Here is a 13,134-nt window from a genome sequence, read left to right as displayed (position 1 = left end):
TCTGGGGCAGTGGCAGCTCTCTTGCATCTATGCATTTTCCTGAAATTCAGCAACATTAGCCCAAAAAAATTCAAAACAGCATATTACACAGATCTATAGACTCATATTTACACACAATTATACAAAGCAGAAACTAGAAGCAAAGATGACAATGCAAGGACGAATGTGGACCCTATTCTCCGCATGTGACTCCTATTAGACTCTTCCCAATACTTTAGACATATATTCCCTATGAATCTAAAGCCTAAGCTCTGATACCACATTTGTTATGACCCAACCTATGGGCCGGACCGACACTAGGACCTGGGCCAAACTAAAGCCCCCGAGGCCCGTAGTAAGCCTAACTCTTCCTCAACCCAACTCTAAGGCCCATTTGGGCTCAATTTCAAGAATTCAACCAGACAGAGTCCGGCCATAAAATAGACCATTCAACAGAGAGTTTTTGACTCGCTCGACCTGTAAACACAATATATAATAAATTAGGGAGCTCAGCTCACCCTCTATATAATCAAAATGTCATAACTCAAATTCTCACACCTTACCCCTCTATAAGGTATAACATGATCCCGTAGAATACCTAATGAACTACCAAACTTCACCTACCGATAACTCATTAAGTACCCTACAAGGGATTTTAAAATCATTTTCTTACTTTTTCGAAGTGGTGAGCATTTTCTAATAGGTATTAAAAGATTTAATTAGAGTTTGTAAACTAGCTAAAATTTTTGTCCCTTTTTATTTGTCCGTAAATTTTAGAAAAATTTTGGCAGAGTGCCATCTGTATTTTGATAAAATAGTTCTTCAAATACCTGAAAAAAATACTTCTAATGATTTATCTCATCAACTCAACAACTTCAACATCCACCACAACAAATTTCAACATCATTTCTCAAATTTCAAAATTCAAATAAAAAATTTTCAATTCAAATATTATCCAAAATAATACTAAGTAATTTCATTCAAATTAAAATAAAATACTTTCATTCATTTTTCATTAAAGTTAAAACAAACTACATTCATCCAACCAGAATTTACATTAGAAAAATCCAAACTAATATTATTATAAACTTTATACAACTACTCATGACCAGTTCTACATGCACATACATTTACATACATCAAAATAATTATTACAATCAGGGTATAAAATATACCCGATAGAACTTCAGGGATGTGGCTCCAAGATCCTCAGCAGCTGACTCTGCTGCTCCTCTAGTCTCTATATCTACGACAGCAATAACAGCCATCGCTGAGTACTATGACTCAATGGTGCACAACATACTAAAATAAACTTTATGCAGAATTTAAATCATACTTATTCAAAAACTGAACTGAATATGAAAAATAAATACAAAACATGATTTATAAGTTTTTAATCCAAACAATTTCATTTCGAAAGTCTCAAAACAAATTTCATAAAAACACACAGTTATATCATGCCATTCGAAACAATAATCATCTTAATAGCCAGTGGCTTATGAGAAGTCACATCACAATACTAGCTAGCTCAAATATATGGATATCCATTCAATTTCTTCTTCTACTGGCACACACCTCAACACTTCAACCAGAGAAGGAATCAAAATTCGAAACTAATATCCCCTACTAGTCATGCTAGTGAGGTATTCAAATATATGGTCATGAAGCTGTGGTTTCAAAACTATCTTAATAATTTATCAAACATTTATTGCCACTTCAAACTCATACAAGTAAATTTTCAACAATTTAAGTCAAAAGCATAATAAATATTTCAATACAATTAAGTCATAATTTAATATCACAATTCATTCAAAACAATTTACAGAAGAAAATTTACAGGAATTCTATGTTGTGCACAAACCTTAAGTGAGTCGCCACTTAGCCTTGACTCGATGTCTCGGGTTCTTTTCCAGTATTCTTTTCAACTGAAACACACAATTTCACAGTGTTTCAGTATCATAATTTATCATAAATCCAAAAATAAATATAAATCTACTTATACCAAGCTTAAATATGCTAAACTTGATGTTCTTTAAAATTTGTATTTTTGGGTTACTATTCACAATACTATTCAAGTCAATTTGTTGACTTTCTAATACTTAATAGGTATGAGAATTCTAATTTCACCCACATATCACATTTTAGTTACCTAATTTATTGGTTTTGGTTGTTTTTATCAAATCTTAAGTCTTTTAGGCACAAATTTCAAATTTTCAGTTTTAGTGTCCTGTTTTGTACTATTCCATTGGTCATGTTGCTGTTAGAATTTGGCTAAGTTTTCTTCATAGAAGTTGTTCCTTATTGTCTTAACTTTATATCTCTTTTTGAATCACTCCATTTGAAGTTTTTTAGCTCAAGTTATAGCCATTTGAACATGGCTAGCCGGATTAGTCTAACCCAGATTTTCTGGGCACTAATTTGGTTCTGGTAGTTTTAGGTCACTAAATTTGGATGGCTAAATGACTTAGTTAAGGGCATAATTTGGGTTTGTATTCCTCATGAAAGTTGTAGGGCTATATCTCAGCTTTCTACTGGTAAAATTTCAAGTCATTTGGACCTGCCTAGCCCAAGTTATGGCCAAATGAATTTAGTCATTTTTGTACAAGTCAGTTTGCCTAATCCGAATTTGGCCAATTTGTTTACTAAGTTATGGTCACTTTTTGAGCATGATTCGTAAATGAAAAATGTGTCATTTTGTGTCTAGTTTCATTTCCAATTGGCCTCATACCAATTGGGTTTGTAAATTTTTAGTTTTGGTCCCTTAAAGGGACCTTGGTCATGCTGCCTATAGAATGACATATCCAATCCGAATTTCAATTTGGTTCTAACACTTCTTACATATCACATTTGGTCATTGTTGACCCCACAAGCTCAAAGGAGCATAGATTTTGATGATACCAAAACTCAACTAGAATCAAACTAACATTATTTTAAGTGTTGTGCTTCTCAAAGAATAAAGAAAAAGACTCAAAGATTTCATGATGGATTCATGCTTTTGAAGAAAGGATGACATTTTAAGATAACACAGGACGAATCAAAGTAGATAAAAGAAGAAAAGGTTACCTTCCAAAGCTGCATTGAAGATCAAATTTGAAGGTACATATAGTATAGAAGTTAGTTTTAACTTTTAGGAATACTTGTGAAAAGAATTGAGGAGTAGAAGTCAATGATACTTATTTTCAATCCCTCAAAAGATTTTCTTTTAAATATCATTAATGGCCTAAAAGCATTTGATTATGATTTGGTGTAAAGTTTTAAAGTTTTCAAAGTTATGCAAAAAAGTTTTCCTGGTATGCTAACTGGTTTGCTACTTTTTCCAGTATGCTAACTGTTTCATCTCTACATAACATTGCAGAAAAAGATAAAATAACGACTATTTTCTTGAAATTCGAAATTGTAAACATTCAAATGAGTTCTCAAACGGTCAAAAACATTCCAAAGCTATAAATACACCTACCCTTGGTCATTTTGCACTTAATGAAAGTCTCTCTACTGTTCAAAATCATAAAAGCTTTCATTCAAAGTGCTCAAAGTGTTTTTATTACTCATCATTAGCTTATCTACTCATCTCTTCTTTATAGATTCTATTGTATTGAGTGAGAGTGAGTTTTAAACACCTTATTATCATTTATGAGAGGTCATTCAAGCACCTATTGAAGCTTGATTGTGAAAAAGTGTTTGAGATAACACTTGATAGAAGTGTGAAGCTATTTGTAAAAGCTTTGGTGAGAAGATTTGTAAAGAGCTTTTGTCTCTTGCCTTTAAAAGAGAAGAATAGTGAAGTGAAGATTCAAAGTGGGATCTTTAAGAGAGTGGATATAGGCTAGTTGAGCCGAACCACTATAAAATTTCAGTGTTCAATTTTCTCAACCCTTACTCTTTACATTTATGCATTTTAACTTTCTAATTGATGTGCTTTTGCTGATATAAAAGTTGATACTGTTTATTGTTAACCTTGCTATAAACTGAGAAAATTGGTTTACTGCTGAATTTGCTGACATCTGATATAATCTGTTTTGTAACATCCAGGATAAAAAAAAAAAAAAAAAAAAAAATTGATTGATGGGAATTGGCGTGTGACAGTGGGTTTTCCCACTGTCACAGCAGCCATTTTTATAAAAAAAAAAAAAAAAAAAAAAATTTCAAAAACGGGAGGAGGAAAACCCCCCCATTTCTCTTCTTTCCCTCTCCTTCCCTTTCTTCTTCTTCTTCTTCCTTTCTCCGGTGACCGGCCGGCGACGTCCCAAGCAGCTCCCCACCGGCCGGCGACCCTCCGGCGACGTCCAGGACCACCAGAAACGGCGGCAAGAGAGGAAGAGGAGAGAGAAAACGCGCGCACAGTGGGCAGCGGCTTTCCGGCGCGATTCCGGCTTCATCCGACATCCGATCGAGGCGATTCTGGTGGCGTTGGAAAGCTTGTTCCGAGAGCTTTCTTTTGATACCAATTTTGAAGCAAATGGAGGTCGGATGAGTGAGATATGGAGGAGAGAAGTTTCGGGTTTTTAAAGCTTTTTCGTCAGATCTACGACGATCCGACCGTTGGATCGACGATCCGAGACCACATATGGACTGAGGAAGAGGAGAGGAACATGGTGGTATGATCAGATTCGACAAATGTCGCCGGCGACCAGTGGCCGGCCACCGTGCGCGGTGGTGCCGGCGGTGGCCAGGTGAGCTATGGAGATGGTTCAACTTCCAGAGGCTTTCTCATAAATTTTTGGAATTTTTGAGACACAGATAAACTTCGGGTAAGACAATTTTTATTATTTCTCTGTCTGTAGAGCATAAATACAGTGTTTCTTAAACAGGAAAAATTGGAGAAAAATTCTAAGAAAAATATATGATGAAAGTAAAATTATTTGGAGATATTCTATGGTGTTAGTTGAATTTTTGGGTGATCGTAGAATATTTTTGAGAAATATGGATGGATTTTAGTTATATTTTTAGCATGTGGGCATATAAGATTAATTGAAATTAAGATAATTAAATTTTATATAATTAGTTGAAGCTTGAGGATGGAGGTTTAAATATGTGAATATTTAATTGGGTTGAATTAGGAATATGTTAGCTGTTGGAAACTTATGGAATCGAGTAAAATTCTTGAATAAAATATTCATGGGTGATTAGAAAATTACAATTCATTTTGCAATAGCCTTATAATATTATTAAGGACCGCGGGGCAAAATTTTAGAATTTTTAGAGCTTGTTTGAGTGGATTTTTGAAAAATGTCAATTATATGGACTAAAACGTAATTTTTAAAATTTTGAGTATAGTCTGATTTGGAGGGCCCAGGAGGGGCCATGTGATATTAATGAGATGTGATTATGGAAATTGAGAATTTAGAAGTGTTATTTGAGCCTCTTTGCAGGTTGGATAGGTCCCAGGTATAGGAGAAACTCTGCCGGATTTCCGGCATGAATTAGGCTGTCTATTGCCTCTTTAGAGTTTTATCTTAACTTAGTACTAATAAATTTATAATTTAATTATTAGGTGATCGAGGTCAGCTATTTTTCTGCATCCAGCAGCCACAATAGTCATCGGTGTACTGTGAGTAAAATATTAATTTTAATTGTAATTTCAATATTATTATATGTTCAGCATGCCCATGCATCACTTATATGCATATATTTATGTAGTTAAACTCTAGGCACGATTTATGATGCATTGATAAATGTTAAAGTGCCATGTATGTTGTTGTGGTAATTTGGAGCAGTGTGCGTGCGTTGGCGTGCGTGTGATGTGGTGTGGACTATGGATAGGACGGGTAGACACGGCTAGAGTTCTTATTTGGGACCGGTCCTTGGGGTAGACATCGCTTGAGTTCTTATTTGGGACCCGATTTGGTATTTAAGTGGAAGTCCGAAATGAGTTCTTCACGGCACTGAGTTGGATTTAAGAGAGATGTATAGGTGATCAGCTCCCATATATTATGATTGATGTTACAGGGTGCGTGAGTGCTCCAAATTACCTTTTTGATGTTATGATGTGAAAGTGATGTGGATGTTGCATTTCACTCTACAAGGTGCATTAGTTTTAGATAGTTATAGAGATTATGGTTAAAATTGATATTTTACTCTCTGAGTCCAACGCTCACTCCTGTTCAATATTTTTCCAGGCCACAGGAGAAGTTATTTTACACAGCGACCTGTTTTCTTTCTCGCAGGTTTAACGTCGATTATTTAATTGTATTATTATTCTCTAAATTTGTAATTTAGGACTCATCATGTGCTAGTAGTAGCATTAAGTGCATCGAGATTGTATGAATTCAAGTTTGCGTATTAATAAATGAAAAGAAAAAATTTTATGAGTTTTAAATGGTTATGAATGAGGTATGAGTTGGTGGGCTCCCCAAATTTTGTTTACGATAATTTACAGGCTAAGTTGGCCCGAAATATAATTATAACAGTTTAATTTAAATTATTTTATTTGCATATTGGGCCTAAATTGTGGGTCTGGTTATGGATTTGAGGAATAGTAAGGCTTACTACGGGCCTCGGGGGCTTTAGGCTGGCCAGTCCTAGTCTTGGTCAGGCCCATAGGTTGGGTCGTGACAAAGTTGGTATCGAGCTTAGGCTCCATTCATAGGGAAAAATTATCTAAGTGTTGGGAAGAGTCTACTAGGAGTCACATGCGGAGTATAGGATTACATTTCGTCTTTTCTGTAATTCTTTGTTTCTAGATTCTACGTTATACCTCGGAAATATAAGATTACCTCGGTTAGTGTCTTGATTTTCTTGGAGTACACAGAAATGTGAAAAAGATTAAGTAGACATGTGAGGTCTATCATGAGGATACGTACTCCAAGAAAAGTTAAATTTTTGTCAGTATGGGTTTAAATGGTATGCCCATTTCGTGCAAGTCACGAGTACATAAAAGTGAGTCTTGAAAATCTGTTGCCTAGATAAAGATGAGGATACAGCTGGCGATCATCGATGGGTGACCCAGAACAAGTTTATGATAATAGAAGATTCAAGAGAGATAAGAAATTAGGAGACCTAGTCGGTCAGGACGTATCGTAGTAACTATACAATGTTCTCGATGTCTGCTCTGTAAGCTGCAGATTCTGATGCAAACATGAGATTATTGTGTAGAGCTGCGTGCATCCCCGTGGTGCTCCGTAGTGAGGGTGTTTGCGGATGGCTTTTGTTTTGGTACAGTTATGCCAGAACAGAGTTTTATATCTGCAGAGGAGTTGGGAATTCCTGGTTAAGAGTCTAGAGCTAGAATATCGAAAGGTCACAGTTGGGTGATAACTAGAGTCAGTGACTCGATTACTGACATGAGCTAGAGTTACAGTAAAAGTTGCCATCAGACCAGAGGTTTCGGACTAGTTGCAAAGTAAAGGTGACACCTATAGAGTGAGACCGTCTAGTCTTCGGTATGAAATTTTGGATGGTTTTTGCAGAACGATAGACGTTTTTCTTAGAACTTAGTGAGAATAGGATACCTTGTGTGTATTAGCAAGGTGTAAAGTGCAACCCTACTACCTAGGGACGGTCAAAACTATGAATTGATGATTCACAGAGATATTAAATGATAGGAGAGTCATTAATTTGACATGGTTTGGGCAAGGTGGTAAATGTAGTACCTTTGTTGCAGCAAGTTAGGGTGTAGTCCTATCTTTTCAGAAGGGATCGAAAGTTATTACTAATGATGGTGACCAACCAAATAGTGCCCCAGATGGGACTGTAGAGTGTGGTAGAGAGTAGTTGGCTCGGGTATCCCGCAGAGGATACAAGTTTCATTATAGGAATCATATATAATCAGATCACGATGGATGTAAATCCTTTGAATTGGATGACGGGTTTGGGTACCCAGAATCTTAAGTTTTGGCAAATTGAGTAAACATGGAAAGTAATAATAATAATAATAATAATAATAATAATAATAATAATAATAATAATAATAATAATAATAATAATAATAATAATAATAATAATAATAATAACAAATAAATAAAATTACTGCAGAATCAGTTCTCGAGGTAGTAAAGGTATTATGTAAGCTAAAGGATAAGAATAGAAATCATACGATAAAGGTATGACTGCAATTTCCTGAGTTCTTTTCTAACTTCATATTGATCAAAATAATAGTATAATCTAATTATAATAGTGTTAAGAGAAATAAATTAGCAAAGATAAATTATAGAAGGCCAATGGATAGAAAAAGTACAGAACGAAAGTTTGGACAATTCATTACAGATGCAATATAATCTAAATGCTAGTGGAAGTACTAGCTAGAGTGGTCAAAGGACCAAATCTGAGTAGCACAGACATATGATAACGCGATAGAGACTCTGAAAGATATAGTTAGCAAGTACAGCTATTATGTTAGGAAGAAGAATGGAACCAGGGATAGAATAGTCAAGTTCTATTTTGGGTAAGACAAAGGAAATAAATGAAAGGACAACCTAAAGAGCGCTTAATAAAAGGAACAAAGTTAAGATATAGGATAGGCTAAGTGTTATTCTTGGCAAGGAGAATGACAATGATGGAAAACCCAAAATGGGACCACATTAGTGAGAACAGTGATGGAGGTATGGAATACAATAATAATGAGTAAATGCTAGAAGGTGTGCGATGGTATTGCGGACTACCTAATTAGGTAGAGAAAGAGAAGTTAGTAAGCAGTAAGTTGAATAAAAGTCAGTCTAAGGGATCAAATATGTATGATGAATGGAAAGAATGATAGATAATGACACATAGGCTTTAGGTTAGACCTTTGAGATAGTGAGAAGGTAGTTAGAGGTTCGTTATGAATGTTAGGCAAACATTTTTAGTGTGATCAACAGAATCACTTTGTAGTGAAGCAATAACGACAGGACAACAGTAGGGGTAGAATGAAAAGTGACAAGTCTGGGTGGTTATAAATCACTAAAAAGTTCAAAGATCAAATTAATGACCATAGATAAGGGTGGAATTAGTGTTGGAAGAATCCATTAGTAAGAGAAATTTTTCAGAATTCAACCAAAGTTAAGGGCACAATATCAACAATGATAGATATGAATCATTGGTCGAGTATAAGTAAAGTTAATAAATTATAAAGTATTATGTCAAGAAGGAAAATGGTACGGTAAAGGGTTTATGCAGATGATACCTTATAGGTAGAGCACAATTGTGCTAGGAGATAATGAAATTTGGAGAGAAAAACCAAGAAACATATGTTAAACATTATTATATAGACAATCGAGCGTAGTTGAATATAAGAGTATTTTTCTTTCTTTTCAAGTTTAGCTTGTGCTTTTGGTTCTAGAAGGTTATATAAGGAACAGAGACTGAGTCAAGGAGACCTAGTTATTTGAGAGTTTGGTAGGCACCAATTCATACATAATTTCCTGAAATGAGAATGACAGTAAGTCCGTACCTAGTGTTAAGTATGAAAGGACAATCAGAATAGTGACAGGAGTCAAATGGAGATTAGCTACCAAGGCTTGCAACAGTTTTAAACTATGAGCTAGAGGAAGTACTATTTATGGATGAGTTTCAATAGATGAAATTGTTTCTAATGGGAAAAGTTGAGACTGAAGTTTGGAAAGCTATAGACGGTATATGTGATTATATTAAGGAGAATGAACACATGAAGTATTTTGTTTAGAATTAAGGCATGACACACATTTTCCACAACCGTGTTAGTTCAGAGGGAACTTATAGTTTCTGGGGCTCCTATCCATCCAGGATGAGCAATTTCCTACTAAGGCTGGTAGGGAATGATAGTGTTCTGATAGTTAAGTTGGGAAAGGGGATACAAAAAGAATTTTTTATGGTTAATTATAAGTGTTACAAAAGGTGAAAAATGTGTTGGTAGGAGTAAATCGTAAGGTTAGAATTCCCGAAGTAATAGAACTAGTAATCAAGATAAGACTAAGAAATAAAATGAAAGTTAAAGTTGACGATGGGATTGGACATTCTTAAAGGAAAAGGTGTAAGGGTGAAATAGGATTAAGATTAAGGAATAAGTGCAATAGGTTGAAAAGATATCAACAATAGCAGAAATAGGAAAAGGAAGTGGATAAGATCCAAAGGATAGGAAGAAAGCACGGTAGAGCTAGTTATAATAATGAGGATAAGGAGGAATAGGTATGCTAGGAACACACTAAGAGATGTTTAAAACAAGTTATTATGAGATGATAGATTAAAGGAGTAGTAGAACCTCGATCTGAGTGCCAATGTGTCAGAAGTAGGCCACATACTAAGAAGCTATAGGAAGAAGTTTAGATATTTCCATTCCAGAGAAGGGGTGAGAATTGATAAAGTCGCATTGGATTGAGTTGTCAGGGAATATAAACACTTTTGTCATATAAGAGAAGAAACCCAGTTTACTTTCTAATGTTGATAAATGATACACTTGGCCCTTGGAGGAGACTCTACCTGACTAGTTATATAAGATGGATAGGGATTGGTCTAAGTACCTTAGTAATGACACAAAAGAGATTAAGAATTTGAAGTAGCATGGGAGTGAGAAGATTTATAGGTGTTGACCACTGAGATCATAAGAAGAGTGAAGATCTCGAACAAGATGCCTAGATTAGGTGCTACAGGAAAGCTACTCATAGGATACCATGGAACAAGGAACATAAGTTATGTCATTGGGGAAAACAGAGATTATTGAAATAAAGGGATGAGGACTGAAATCACCAAGAGACACGTTAGGGCGTAATAAAAGTGAGGTCAGCGCCAAAGTTAATTAAAGTTATCAGATATCAAGTCGAGAGTAATTGAGTTATAATGAATACCTGAGATGATAGAAAAATGGTCAATAAATAGTTACAAGATAAAATCCCTCTAGAAAGAGATGATTACAAATAGGACACTATGGTAGAATCAGAGAGCGGTAGAATGTCATATATAATATACGAAGAGTTTGAAGAATAGATGTTTTATCAATCTCTGTATAGCTGAAGAAGTAATGATTGCACTTGTTCTAATAATCTTCTTTTCCCTCATTTCTTTGTTTATTCGAAAATTCGAGGACGAATTTTTCTTAAGGGGGGAAGAATGTAACATCCAGGAGAAAAAAAAAAAAAAAAAATTGATTGATGGGAATTGGCGTGTGACAGTGGTTTTTCCCATCATCCACGGCTCATTTATAAAAAAAAAAAAAAAAAAAAAAAAATTTCAAAAACGGGAGGAGGAAAACCCCCCCCATTTCTCTTCTTTCCCTCTCCTTCCCTTTCTTCTTCTTCTTCCTTTCTCCGGTGACCGGCCGGCGACGTCCCAAGCAGCTCCCCACCGGCCGGCGACCCTCCGGTGACGTCGGGACCACGAAGCGGCAAGAGAGGAAGAGGAGAGAGAAAAGCGCGCCTGATGGGCAGCGGTTTTCCGGCGCGATTCCGGCTTCATCCGACGTCCGATCGAGGCGATTCCGGTGGCGTTGGAAAGCTTGCTCGAGCTTTCTTTTGATACCAATTTTGAAGCAAATGGAGGTCGGATGAGTGAGATATGGAGGAGAGAAGTTTGGGTTTTCAAGCTTTTTTCGGATCTACGACGATCCTACCATTTGATCGACGAACCGAGACCACATATGGACGAGGAAGAGGAGAGGAACATGGTGGTATGATCAGATTCGACAAATGTCGCCGCCACCGTCTTGGCGGTGGTGCCGTGATGGCAGTGAGCTATGGAGATGGTTCAACTTCGGAGGCTTTCTCATAAATTTTTGGAATTTTTGAGACACGAGATAAACCGGGTAAGACAATTTTTATTATTTCTCATGCGTAAAGCATAAATCTGATGTTTCTTAAGCAGGAAAAATTGGAGAAAAATTCTAAGAAAAATATATGATGAAAGTAAAATTATTTGGAGATATTCTATGGTGTTAGTTGAATTTTTGGGTGATCGTAGAATATTTTTGAGAAATATGGATGGATTTTAGTTATATTTTTAGCATGTGGGCATATAAGATTAATTGAAATTAAGATAATTAAATTTTATATAATTATTTGATGCTTGAGGAGGGAGGTTTAAATATGTGAATATTTAATTGGGTTGAATTAGGAATATGTTAGTTTGGAAACTTATGGAATCGAGTAAAATTCTTGAATAAAATATTCATGGGTGATTAGAAAATTACAATTCATTTTGCAATAGCCTTATAATATTATTAAGGACCGCGGGGCAAAATTTTAGAATTTTTAGAGCTTGTTTGAGTGGATTTTTGAAAAATGTCAATTATATGGACTAAAACGTAATTTTTAAAATTTTGAGTATAGTCTGATTTGGAGGGCCCAGGAGGGGCCATGTGATATTAATGAGATGTGATTATGGAAATTGAGAATTTAGAAGTGTTATTTGAGCCTCTTTGCAGGTTGGATAGGTCCCAGGTATAGGAGAAACTCTGCCGGATTTCCGGCATGAATTAGGCTGTCTATTGCCTCTTTAGAGTTTTATCTTAACTTAGTACTAATAAATTTATAATTTAATTATTAGGTGATCGAGGTAGGCTATTTTTACGCATCCAAGACCACAATAGTCATCGATTATCGTGAGTAAAATATTAATTTTAATTGTAATTTCGATATTATTATATGTTCAGCATGCCCATGCATCACTTATATGCATATATTTATGTAGTTAAACTCTAGGCACGATTTATGATGCATTGATAAATGTTAAAGTGCCATGTATGTTGTTGTGGTAATTTGGAGCAGTGTGCGTGCGTTGGCGTGCGTGTGATGTGGTGTGGACTATGGATAGGACGGGTAGACACGGCTTGAGTTCTTATTTGGGACCCTGGTCCTTGGGGTAGACACGGCTTGAGTTCTTATTTGGGACCCGATTTAGTATTTAAGTGGAAGTCCGAAATGAGTTCTTGGCACTGAGTTGGATTTAAGAGAGCTGTATAGGGGATCAGCTCCCATATATTATGATTGATGTTACAGGGTGCGTGAGTGCTCCAAATTACCTTTTTGATGTTATGATGTGAAAGTGATGTGGATGTTGCATTTCACTCTACAAGGTGCATTAGTTTTAGATAGTTATAGAGATTATGGTTAAAATTGATATTTTACTCTCTGAGTCGAACGCTCACTCCTGTTCAATATTTTTCCAGGCCACAGGAGGAGTTATTTTACAGAGCGACCTGTTTTCTTTCTCGCAGGTTTAACGTCGATTATTTAATTGTATTATTATTCTCTAAATTTGTAGTTTAGGACTCCG

At 35.6% G+C, this 13,134-nt stretch overlaps 1 long non-coding RNA gene across 1 annotated transcript; it reads left to right on the top strand.

Moving 5' to 3' along the window:
- Positions 1–4,129: 4,129 nt before the first annotated feature.
- On the top strand, positions 4,130–13,134 carry LOC131179982 (uncharacterized). The gene is made up of 3 exons (XR_009148993.1): positions 4,130–4,727; positions 5,471–5,527; positions 13,028–13,134. It is a non-coding gene; the product is annotated as an uncharacterized LOC131179982 (long non-coding RNA).

Source organism: Hevea brasiliensis, chromosome 5 (genome assembly GCF_030052815.1).
Source record: "Hevea brasiliensis isolate MT/VB/25A 57/8 chromosome 5, ASM3005281v1, whole genome shotgun sequence".
In the NCBI taxonomy this organism is placed as follows: Eukaryota; Viridiplantae; Streptophyta; class Magnoliopsida; order Malpighiales; family Euphorbiaceae; genus Hevea; species Hevea brasiliensis.
This window is presented reverse-complemented; position numbering and strand designations above follow the sequence as displayed.